The 13,430-nt window shown below is 41.1% G+C and overlaps 1 protein-coding gene and 1 pseudogene across 3 annotated transcripts in view; one reads left to right on the forward strand and one right to left on the reverse strand.

Moving 5' to 3' along the window:
• The window catches only part of PAK1 (p21 (RAC1) activated kinase 1), a 143,802-nt gene that overhangs the window by 49,590 nt on the left and 80,782 nt on the right, over window positions 1–13,430 (reverse strand). The gene's annotated exons all lie outside the window — the stretch shown is intronic.
• LOC140614595 (GAS2-like protein 1 pseudogene) lies at window positions 7,550–9,488 on the forward strand (annotated as a pseudogene).

Below are 13,430 nucleotides of genomic sequence, written 5' to 3' on the forward strand. Positions count from 1 at the left end.
ATATGTATGAATTCACTTTAGACTCCTGGCAACCCTATCAGATAACTATCCTCCTTATTTTGCAGGTAAAGAAACTGAAGTACGGAGATTAGGTTACTTGCTCAAGATCACGTGGTTAGTAATTGGCAGTATCCAGACACAAACCCAGGCAGTCTGGCCAGAGCCTGAGCTCAAAACCACTAAACTCTACTGCCTTCTCAGGCTAGGAGCTTAAAGGATCATTAAGACCAAATACTTGTAGTCATCCCTCTCCCATTGGGTCTTACATAAAATAGATATTCACTGAGATCCTGCTGACCTAGCAGAAAAAGCTGCAACATTTAAGTAACTGTACCATAAAAGTACCCTTGTTGGGGGTTCAATTATGTTCCCCAAATTCATATGTCCTAACTCCAAGTAGCTCAGAATGTGACCTTATTTGGAAATAGGGTCATTGCAGATTTAAATTATGTTAGGTCATACTGAAGCAGGGTGGATCCCTAATCCAGTTAAGACTGATATCCTTACAAAAATAAGAAATTTGGAGACAGAAACACACAAGAATACCATATGAAGATGAAGAACAATGTCAGAGTAATGCTTTTTCAAGTTTAGAAGCACCAAAGATTGCCAGCAAACTACCAGAAGCTAAGGGAGAGGCATGAAACAGATTTTTCTTAACAGCCCTCAGAAGGAAACAACCCTACAGACAACTTGATCTTGGAATTCTAGCCTCCAGAACTAAAACAATAATTTCTGTTGTTTAAGCAGCCTAGTTTGTGGTTCTTAGTTATAGAAGGTCTGGTAAATATAACCCTCTTCCAATTAAAAGGAGTTTCAAGGTTTTGGTATCAGGCTACACCTTAGCAGGCATTTGCAAATACAATCCCACTGAAACAGGCTTGAATACCTTCCAAGGCTCAGCCAGATAATCTTTCTTCTTAGATAGGAACCTACACAGCCCAGATTTTAAACATCTGTAGAAACCCTCCTTATTTCTCCAGCAAAGGCTCTTCCTCCATCAATTCTAGGGAAGAAGCATAAGGAATACAATCTATGATACTGTAATAGTGCCATATGGTGACAGAGGGCAGCTATACTTGTGGTGAACATAGCATAATGTATAAACTTGTTGAATCACTATGTTGTACACCTGAAACTAATGTAATGTGTGTCAACTATACTCCAATAAAAACAAATTTTTAAAAAATATATGCTGTGGACTAAAATAGACCCCCAAATCCATAGTTAAGGCCCCAATGTTCAAGAAGAGCAGAATTGCATATATATGATCCACTTGTGCTGCCTTTCCAGGTTGACTTGTCTGAGACTTACTACCAGACTGAATATTCCTACAGGTCAAAAGAAGTATCAGTATACCTTATAGTACTTTATAACAGACTTATATTTAATAATAATTACAATAATCACCTTCATTCATATCATGCTCTAGTGCTTACAAAACACTCTCACATACATTACTTCATTAGAGCCTCAAAACAACTGTGTGATGAGCAGGGCAGTGGTTATGATGCCTATTTGAGAGAAGAAGAAACAGGAGTTCCAAGAAGTTAAGTAACCTGCACAAGGTCACAGAGCAAGTTAGAAGCAGATCTGCAACCAGAACTGTGGTTTTCAGACTCCCAGCCCTAATCAAGGCCTTCCTACTCTGTTGCTCTGCCTCTTATGGACTACTGCTGCTCATGACTATGTGATCACTCCTCTTTCTCCTTATCTCTCTTCCATTGAGTCTCTAGGTTACTAATGATTTCCCCTTCTATACAGTGATCAAATTTATCCACTTCTCCATTTGCATTGCCACCACCCTATTTCAGGGCATTGTTTGTCTATGGCCTGGATGATTCTAATAGTAACTTGTCACCTGCATTCTGATCCTTTCCAATGAAGACAGCAGCTAGGGTGATCTATAGCCTTGCTATTTAAAGCAGCATCAGCACAACTTGGGAGATCATTGGAAATGTAGGATCTCAAGCTCCAACTCAGACCCACTGAATCAGAATCTGAATTTTAATGAGATCCCAAATGATTCACATGCATATATATAAAAGTTTAAGAATTAAGAGAATGAGAAGACAAACCACAAGTAAAAAGAAAATATTTGCAAAAGATATATCTTTTTTTTTTAAGATTTTATTTATTTATTTATTCATAGAGACCCAGAGAGAGAGAGAGGCAGAGACACAGGCAGAGGGAGAAGCAGACTCCATGCAGGGAGCCCGATGTGGGACCCGATCCAGGGTCTCCAGGATCACACCCCGGGCTGCAGGCGGCGCCAAACCGCTGCGCCACCGGAGCTTCCCACAAAAGATATATCTGATAAAGGACTGCTATCCAAAATATACAGAGAACTCTTAAAACTTAACAATAAGATAATCTGATTAATAAAACAGGCAAAGACTTGAAAAGATAATTCACCAAAGAAGATAAATAGATGAAAAAAGATGTGCAACAGCATTTGTCATTAGGGAATTGCAAATTAAAATGACAATGAAATACCACAATATACCTATTTGAATGGCCAAAATTCAAATGCAGACAAGAATACGGAACAAGAATGTTTATTCCTTTCTGGTGGAATGCAAACTGATAGTCACTTTGGAAAACAGGTTGGCAGTTTCTTAAAAAACTAAACACACTCTTACCATACAATCCAGCAATTATACTCTTTGGTATTTACCCAAATGACCTAAAAACATGTTCACATAAAAAACTGCACACAAATATTTATAGCAGCTTTATTCATAATTGCCAAAACTCAGAAGCAACCAACATATCTTTCTTTCAGTAGGTGAATGGATAAATAAACTGTGGTACCTCCAGGAAATGGAATATTATTTAGCACTAAAGAGAAATGAGCTATTAAGCCATGAGAAGATAATGAAGAATCTTAAATACATATTACTAGGAAAAGAAACCAATCTGAAAAGACTTAATCCAATATGATTCCAACTATATGATATTCTAGAAAAGGCAAAATTATGTAAATAGGGATCCGTGGTTGTCAGAGGTTAGGAGGGAGGGAGAGAGGGATAAGCAGAGCACAGAGGAATTTTAGGGCAGTGAAACTACTCTGTATGACTATAATTGTGGATATATATACTCATACATTTGTCCAAACCCAGAGTATACAAACACCAAGAATGAACCCTAATGTAAAATACATACATAAAATGAATATGATGTGTTGATGTAGGTTCATCAGTTGTAACACATGTACCCACCCTGGTACAAGATGTTAATAGTGGGAAAGGTTGTACACACGTGGGGGCAGTTGGTACCAATGTACCTTCCACTCAATTTTGCTGTGAACCTAAAACTGCTACTTTCTTTTAAATTTTCAGAAGCTGTGCTCTACAAACTTGTACCTTCTTCTTAACCTCCTGCTACTAACATTTCATATACTCTATACCAACTACACTGAACCAGTTATGTCACCAAACATAATTGGCTCTTTTATACCTCTTCACATTTTCTCAAGCTACACCCTTTGCTTATGAATCCTGCCTTGTCTTTTCCTTTCCCTTGCTACCTCAGCCTTTTATTTACCCTTTTCAGGTCTCATTTAAAGGTTATCTCTTCTCTGAAGCTCTCCCTGATCTCCGGGTTGGGTAGTCCTTCACCTCTCCTCTGTTCTCACAGCACCATTTTAGTAATTGCCTATTTTAAGGGTTTATCTTCCAACCAGACTGAGTCCCAAGTACAGGGGCCATGTCTAATTCATCATGGATCCCCAACAGCTAGCACATACCTGGCATAAAACAGATGCTCAGACAGTGAGTGAAGAAAGGAATAAATGGCCAAATACCTAACTCAATCTGGCAAGGGCCTAAGGAATCTGTTAAAGACAGGTTAAATTCCCTCCAGGACAAGAATAAATGTTTCATTTTTATGAGGTCTAACCTAACTTTCACAATCTTTGTTACCCAGCCACCTGGGTTAGCCACCTCTGTTAGTCCTGTATGAAAACCCTATCCTGTGGGAGCTCAATACACTGGTCAAAAGAAAATCTGAAGTCCTGATGCCTCCACAGACCAAGGATAATCCTGATGAAAGGCAGCAAAATGGGGGATGGAGGGTGGGAGAGGAGGAAGAAGGAACAAGGTCTACAGTCCAGGCCAGTTTTGCCCCTCTTATACCATACAGTCCAGGTTCTCAGTTTTCTCATTTGAACAATGGACAACAGACTAGATTTTAAGGACCCTTCCAGGTCCTATAGTCCATGAGTCTATGAAAACAGAAAGATGAAGACTCTCAAGGCTCTGTAGCTACTTACTGACATGGCACCCACAGTTTGTAACAGATATTCCATTCACATCAACTCATATAATCACCACCATCCTGAAAGGCAATTTTTACTTGTAGATTAGGAAACTGAAGCACAGGCTTGCCTACAGTTATAGAAATGACTGAAATTCAAAAGGTATGGCTTCAAAGTGGAAGCCCATTACATTCTGTTTTACCTTCCATAAAGACTTTCAGGTTAAGTCAAGAAAACATACTTTGGTAAAATAATGAAAGGAAATAACATTAAATAAGAACTTATCATGTGTAAGATACCATAACACACATTATTTTCCTTAATTCTTAAAATCCTATGAGATAGATTATTACTGCTACCATTTTACAGATGAGGAGACTAAAAAAACAAACAAACAAAAACCCTAAAACCATTAAATAATTTGCTTAAGCTCACACAGTGAGTAATAAGTGAGATTTGAACCCAGGTCTGATTCCAAAGTTTCTTTCCTTAGTGTCTTATGAGAACTATTTGCCTACATGCCAACTGCTAGGGTTTAAGTTATTTACGCACTTGGCAATTTCCCTTCCAGAAGCAGCTGCTTTTAGAAAAGGAAGGCCAAGAGTTTACCAGGGCCCAAATTAAGCAGTCATTTATGACATAAGTCCATCTGTCTTACTCATAGCTAGAATGCACGGAACATGGTGCAGGACTTTGGAATTACTTACTATTCCTAAATTTCCTCTGATCTAGTTACTTAAAAGATTGTAGGGAAGAGCAATTATGTTATTTTTATGTTTTATTTAGATTTTTGCTTTAAACTTTATTTAGATTTTTTATACTTTAAAACTTTGTATATATTATTTCTAATTTATGTTATTACAATATAATATGCCATCATAGCCATGGAATGTCAATACAAAAGAAACTCCAGTAATGGAGACACAGAAAAAGAGTGGCTCAGAGGATGGGTAGTCCAGAGAAAAGAGCATCAAGGAAATGAAATTATTTAATGAACATGAACATACAGGGTCATGCTGAAAGTGGCTTCCACAGGTTACTCTTTGCCCCTTAACCTTTGCATGTATCTCCCATATTCCCACCTCTAAGTTTTTGCTCACTTTTCCTTCTCCTTGCTTTGGGATGCTCTAATCCAATCTCCCTGTTAAACTCTCAGTCATCTTTTGAAGACTGGCCCAAGCCTCACTTTTCCAGACCTTTCCTCCCTTTGTTAATTCCCAAGACACTGAGTCTGCCACACCACCATGCATTTAGTCATTTCCTGTCTTGTAGGATTCCTTGCTATTTTAAAGACTTACCTCTCTACTTAAAATGTAAGCTTCTTGAGGACCATAATCATGGCTTGTAATTATGATCATTACACTTCTGAATCTTCCATTGAAGACTCAACACAGAATTGGTTATTCAAGAACGCCCCCAAAATATTAGGAATAGACTGTTATTCTACCCCCCTGAAGAAAGAGACCCTCAAAGGTAAATTGACTCCACCTGCATCACAAAGCACATGAAGGTAAGACTCAGTTCATCCCGATCAAGACTTTTATCTTTTGTCATAACTTCTGATCCCTACTGACTGATTTGATTGGAAGCAACTACTGACAGAAATAACTGCTTAACATAGACCAGTGCATCCAGATCCAGAACTGGACTATAAAAAAAGGAAGGGCTTGAGTGAAGTGAGAGAGGAGGGAAGTACAGAGGTTAAAAAAAAAACTTTAGCTGGCAGGATTTATCCTAAGTTCTGTGCCATTTAGGCTGAGAATTCACTGGCTGGGGACCACCAGCCGGAAACAGGGTGCCTGAGGCAGGAAAGCAGGACAGAACTGGAGGAGTCATGTAGTCACAGAGCCACATGGCACTCCATAAACCCCTTCCTGGAAGTAGCAATCACCTCCCTCACTTATATAGCCCTTCACAAAGCCTTTCCACATTCACTGCCTCACTGGCTCCTTACAACAACTCTAAGAACCAGACAGTATGGATTATCCCCATTTCACAGTGGAGAAGACTGAAGTTAGAAAATTAAAAGAAATCTGTCCTGGACCAGAAGTCAGAGGAAGATAAATCCAATATTGTCTTTGCCATTAATTCACTTTATGATACTAAAAAAGTCACTTTCTTCTTCTGAGTTCAAGTCTTCAATCTGTAACATAGGTCACTGATCCATATTCAGGTACAGATAAAGATAGGTAAAAAAAAAAAAAAAAAAAAAAAAAATCACCTTTCTGGAAAAGATAATACCCAAAAGAACTCATGAAAGATAAACAAGAATTGGTCAGGCAGAGGTGGAGAAGGGCATTCCAGAGGGCAAACAGACTTAAACAGACTAAACAAAGGCTCAGAAAACAGTGCTTTGTCCCAGCTTTCCACCTTCTCGTAAGTCAATCAAATTTAACAAACCCTTATTAGAAATGTACTCCAAGCTTGGGACTAAGAGGAGATACAATGGAGAAAATAAGGCAAATTCAGGATACTGTTAGGCCCATATCCCAAGGCCACAAACATCAGGCTGCCTGGGACAACTGCTGCTAGAAAAATTTTTTATGGTGACTAGCAAGTATGAGTCTAAAGGAATCTGATGAAAACCTATGTCCACACAAAAACTTATAAGTGAATGTTCATAGCATCATAGCAATATTATTCAAAACAGTCAAAAATCAGAAACCCAAATGTCCCTCAACTGATGAGCAGATAAACAAAATGTACATCAATACAACAAAATGCTATTCAGCTGTAAAAAGAAATGAAGTCTTGATCCATGCTACAACATGGATGAACCTTAAAAGCATTATGCTGAATGAAAGAAGCTAGTCACAAAAGGCTACATATTATATGATTTCATTTATATTAAATGTCCACAAAAGTCAAATCCATAGATAGAAAGTAGATCAGTGGTTGCCAGGGGCTTGGGGAAGAAGGAAATATAGTGAAGTACAGAGTTTCTTTTTAGGGTGGTGATAATGTACTGGAATTAGAGCATTGTGATGGTTGTACAATCTTTTGACTGTACTAAAAACCACTGAACCATATACTTTGACATGGTGAACTGCATGTGAATTAGATCTCAATTTTTTAAACAAATTAAATGTAACTTATATTAAAATAAAGAAGGCTGTATATAACTCGATGCAGAAAAAAAATTTGCTGATGGCAGGTGGGCAGATGAGGAGGCCTCAGCCGGGGACCAGATTGCTGTGGCTCAGGCAGTGTCTCCTATGGCAGTCTGGTCCCACTCAGCCTCACATGCTCTCCAAGGCTACAGGATGAGCCAGTGACTTGGCTGTCCCAGGTATGGTAGACCCAGCGGTGAACATCATCAGCTCAGCAGCCAAGAGTGTGCTGCTCAAGTGAGGCCTATGTGGAAGCCAAGAAAGAGGACTTAGCTGAGTGGCTCTACCAGCGTGGGTCTGCCCACTGGTGGTGATGTCTTCCTGATGCAGCTGACCACGGGCACCACCTTGTGTCAACATGCAATGCTGTCACTGAGGCCACCTGTGCTTTGGTCCCTGCCTGCCCAGCCCACGGTGTGGCCTTCCACATACACAGTGTATTGCCAGCTCTTTCATGGCCATTTTCATCAGCTGGTACCAAACAGAGCTGGGTGTGTCTGAAGTGCTCGTGTTTGAGACTGACAACCTGATGCTGTGAAAAAAACGAGAAAAGTGGTGCTGTGACTGGTGGAGGCAGCACGGCATGGTGTTTGCTTCCGCTTGCTTGCCCTTCGCACCTTGTACAATTTGAACAAGAGATTAAGTGGGAGCTACATGCCGCACCCCCAGCCCCCAATGCACCCATGGGTAAGGAGGATACCACCCAAAACTGCCATTGCAGCAGGGTTTCCCGCCCATGGCCCTGCATGACACCAGCAACCTGTGCAACCTTGACAAGCTGGTGAGAGAGATCTTGGGCTACTGCACCTGCCCAGACCAGTATCCCATGATCAAAGTCTCAGAGGGGAAATACCCCGTGGGAGACTCCAATCTCCTCACCTTTGTGAGGGTGCTGAGGAGCCATGTGAGGGTGTACATGGGTGGCGACTGGGATACTCCGGAGCACTTCTGGGTAAGCATGACCCTTGCTGCTCTTTCTTGGCCCACCACCAACCCCCGCCCAGGGCTCGTACCTTCTTCCCACAGAAGGTGTCGCCCACCCTCAGCCCTTGCACTGGCAGACCAGCCCCTGGGGGTGAGCGGTGGAGCTCCCCACCAGAGGTGACACAGCTCAAAGGCAGGATAAGAGACCTCCCTAAGGGCCTGGGATCAGCTGCACCCCCATCCTCATTCCTGCCGCTCCTCTAAGGACAGCACCTCCTTAGCCTCCTCAGCCCAGAGCAGCCCCAGGGGTGTCAGCAGTGAACTAGGGAGCAGCCTGGCCGGCGGCTGACCACAGGCATCCGGCATCCCCAGGACGGCCCTCAGCCCCATACAGCCAGTCCTGAGACCATCTGGATCAGGGGTGGCCCCATGGAGCCCCAGGAGGCAGGGAAGCCCAAATGTTGGCCCTTAGCCCTGCTGGGCCAGGAGCCAGAGCTGTGAGGAGCAGCCGTGCTGCTGGTGCACAGCGACCAAGATGCGCAGCACTTGTGGGTGCCCTGGGTCAGGGTCAGTGGGGGCTCAGGCAGGAGCAGCCCCCAGACTCCCTGGGCTCACAGCCCTGCAGCCCCCTGGCCTCTCCACATCTCCAGCCTGTCCAGAGTTGGGAACCACACCAACTAGTATCTTCTATACCACCCTGCAGCTTGACCTGAAGCAGGAGCAGCAATTGTTCCAATGCTTGGAAGAGGAATTCCTGGCCAATGCCCAAGCCCTTGAGGCACTGTTGGCCGGACCCCTACTGGATCAGCTTCTGACCCAGCTCCTGACTCAGTGTACTATTCCTCCAACTCCTCCTCTTCATTCTTCAGTGTCCTGGGTGGCAAGTGTGGGCAACCTGGGGACTGTGGCTGGATGGCCAATGGGCTGCCCAGGCCCCAAAGCCTAGCCCTGTCCAGCTCTTCCAATGAAGGCAGCCCCTGCCCTGGTGTGAGGGGTCCATCAGATGCATCTGGGAGCCCCCCAGCTGGCCTGGAGCTCCTAATGACCTGGGCACAGGGCCAGATGGACACAGCCAAACCAAAAACTCTCATGCATCCCCATGCCACTGGGCCCTCACTGAATCTACAGAGCCTGGATCCTGGCTTGCTCTGCACTCAGTGAGCCCAAGGGCAGAGTGGGATTCCTGGATGTGGTGAACCAGCCCAGCTGCCCTCAGGCCTCCATTCCTTCTTTTCTTTTTCCTTTGTGGTCTTAACACCTCTGCATCAGGGAGCGCCCCCACCTCTGCCTCTCGTGCACCAGACCTCATGGGACCAGACCCCTTGGAACCACATGGCACAATGGGACCTCTGTACATTCCGGTTGGGTGATGAGCGTTACTGTTTAATTACTAATATTATTGAATGCCTTAGAGGAGGCCAATGAGGACCCTCTGAGGTTTTGTGGCCCTGCAGAGCCTGACAGTAACATATTTTTCTAGCCAAAAGAAAACTAGAAAAAGCATTTGCTAAAATTTTATATCCAATTGGGATGTCTGGGTGGCTCAGCAGTTGAGCATCTGCCTTTGGCTCAGGGCGTGACCCTGGAGTCCCAGGATGGAGTCCCACACTGGGGTTCCTTCATGGAGCCTGCTTCTCCCTCTGCCTAAGTCTCTGCTCCTCTCTCTCTGTGTCTCTCATTAATAAATAAATAAAATCTTTAAAAAACAATTTTATATTCAATTGTGATTAAAACCTCTTAGCAAACTATGATTACCAGGGAATTGACTTAATCTAATAAAAGCTAATTACCAAAAACACTAGAACCAACATCATACTTAATGGTAAAATGTTGACAGTTTTTCCTCTGAGATTACAAATAAGATAAGGATATTACATCTATTTGTTGTAATCCTGAAGGTATTAGCCAATGAAACTAGGAAAGAAGCAGCAGCAGCATAGGGAGAAGGATTAGAAAGGAAGAAACAAAACTATCACAATTTACATATAATAGGATTGTGTATACAAACAGAAAAAATTCAAATAGGGAAAGAATCTTCATAACTTAGAACTGGTACAGACTCCAAAACAGAACAGAAAGCACTGGAAAGGAAATAATAAATTAACTCTATTAAATTCTATCAGTGACATCATGTCATGCATACATCAAAGATACCACTAAGTGCATAAATGAAGATATTTGTAATCTATATAACTGGCAAAAGGCTTATATCTAGATATCTACAAATCAATAAAAAAAAATTCTTATATGGACAAAAAACTTGACCAGGCGCTTCACAAAAAGTATACCCAAATGGCCAATTAATATGAAAAGCTGCTCAACCTCGTTAAAGACTGACAATCCTAAGCAGTGACAAAAAGTGATGCAAGCACAACTCTTATTCACTGCTGGTGGAAATATGAACTGAACAGCTATATGTCTGAACTTTGTTTCTGTTTTGTTTTTTTTTAAGATTTTATTTATTCATGAGAGACACAGAGAGAGAGAGAGGCAGAAACACAGGCAGAGGGAGAAGCAGGCTACATGCAGGGAGCCTGATGTGGGACTCGATCCTGGGTCTCCAGGATCACGCCCTGGGCGGAAGGTGGCGTTAAACTGCTGAGCCATCCAGGCTGCCCTGAAGTTTGAATTTTTGGTATTATCCATCAAAGTTTAACACAAGTACCTGCATGATCCAGCAATTTCACTATGTATATATACCCAACAGAAACATGTAAACAAATGTATAAAGACTTGCACAAGAATGGTCAGAGAACACTACTTGTAATAGTCTACTGCTGAAACCAACCTTATGTTCATCAATAAAATATTTCTATGAACTGAACTATGCGATGAAAATGAACTAAGCTATGTGTAAAAACAGATAAATCTTATAAATGATATTAATCAAATGAAGGCAAAGAAAATATGTGCTGTAGGATTCTACATACAGCAAGTTAAAAAGAAAGACAAACTCATATAAGGAGAGAGCTGCTAGTGCCTGGAATGGAAAACGCAGAGAATTTCTAGGAGGCTGGCTATATCCTTTCTTTTTGTCATGTTAGTGGCCACATAGGTGCAGTCAATGTATCACTGAACTGTACACTTCTGCAATGTGCATTTTTCTATATAAAGGTGTAAAAGTGCAGTGGAGGAACCTACAAGAACTCTGGTTCATGAGCCACATATGACCCTACAGAGTATTTAGTCCAATTTTTTCATTTTAAAAAATGAGAAAGCCCAGAAAAATTCAGAGAGTTGTCCAAGGCCACACAACAAATACATGAGAGCACTGCAATAGGAACCAAACACCAAACAGAATATTTTATAAATTACTTCCTTAGAAAATCTTGAACACATAGTTCGCTGCCAAGCCCAACTCCTAATATCATCTGTACATCAATGCTTCCAACCATGTTGACAACAATTACGTAAGTGAATCAGAGAACAGAGGAAAAGAAAGAAAAGGGGAAAAAAGGGAAAAGGGAGAGGATTAGAGTAAGAATGAAATGAAGAGTATCTAAGAGATTTGTAATTTTAAGAGGCTTACCTTTTTGGCCTCAGTTTCAAATATATTTGTTCTAGAAATCCAGGCCCATATCCAGAGCTTAGAATTCTCCTTCTGACAGGTTACAGAGAACTCTTGGGAACTTCTTGGGAAACCTGTTCTTGGGTCTGCTTAGTCTCAGTGCACAAAATAACTTAATCTGGTCTTCCCATTAGCCCTATCTAAACCAATAGGAAATACAACCTAATATGTAGGAAGAGAAAGGTCGTCTACCCCAGAACCATTCTTTAATTCTATCTTGGAGGAACCCTGTCAAGGGCTATTTTGTAAATCTTTTAACAGCTCTTAAATGTTAATCATAAATTTCAAAAGAAAAAAAAAAAATTTCAAAAGAAAACCATGACTGCAAGCAACAATAGCCACCAAAATCACTACCAATTCTTAACAAGGCTGCAGTTTGCATAACATTTTTCACATCTTTAGTCTTATAATCCTTTCAGCAATTCTATGAGATAAATATTTTTGTGTGCCTGTACTACAGATAAGAGAACTGAAGCCAAGAAAGGTAAAGCAACTTACCAAAGGTTACAAAGTCAGGGATGGGCAATGGTGATAACTTCAAGGGCTTGAACTCCAACATGGCTTCTTTTGTATGTATTGCGCCTTCCCCATATTGCAAACTATGTGAATATGCCAGTGACTGATGTCATTAAATGCAAATTGGTTTTAAAGTAGGTTAAAAGAAATAACCATATCAGTTCCATGAAATGTATCAGTCTATGTCTTGGATGGGAGCCCTCAAACACTATATGGTGTCTGAGGTCTTAGAAGAATGAAAGGACACAGACCAGAAGTCAAGAGACAATGATTCAAATTCAGACTCCATGCACTACAACTACGCAGCTGGTAACCTTGGGCAAGTTGTTGATTGGTTAAGCCTAAGTATTAGTATTGTACAGTGGAATCAGAGCTTCAGTCCCAACTCAGCCATTCCCTAACTAGATGACCTTGAGAAAGTTACTTAATCACTGTGAACCTCAGTTTACAGTCTACTAAGTGAAATATGTATCTACCTGAAAGGCTGGTATATTTCACAAACATCAAAGTTCCTAATATTCTGTGTGGTAGTTAATAGACATTCAATAAATAGTAACTGGGTTATTGTTGTTACTATTTTATGGTTATTATTATATAATTACTATTTGTTATTACTACTAGTATTCTTTATTATTGTTATTACTAATTTGAAGATCAACTAAAGTAAGGAAAATGTACATGTTTTATAAGCTAAAGAGCTTTACAAACATGAGTTATCATTAACATAAGGAAGTTTCAGAGTAAGATTTCCTAACTACTAAGACAGAGAAACTGTGGCTGAGAAGAAAGAATCATTCTGATGTCACGTAACTAGAGATCACAAGCTTGAAGAAACAAAGTGGAAAAAGAAGCCTACAACCTCACCCATCCTAACTTTAACCCTATCTTCAGCCTAGTCCATCTGGCTTTCTGATAGCATGGGAAATGAGGCTGACATTGCCAAATCCTATGGTGTAGTACAGCCATCCAGGTTTCAGCACAAATCGTTGGCTTACTTATTTTTTTAAAAGACTTATTTTTAAGAAGCACTTCTCATTGGTTCATCTGAGCTAAT

This window comes from Canis lupus, chromosome 23 (genome assembly GCF_048164855.1).
Source record: "Canis lupus baileyi chromosome 23, mCanLup2.hap1, whole genome shotgun sequence".
Taxonomy (NCBI): domain Eukaryota; kingdom Metazoa; phylum Chordata; class Mammalia; order Carnivora; family Canidae; genus Canis; species Canis lupus.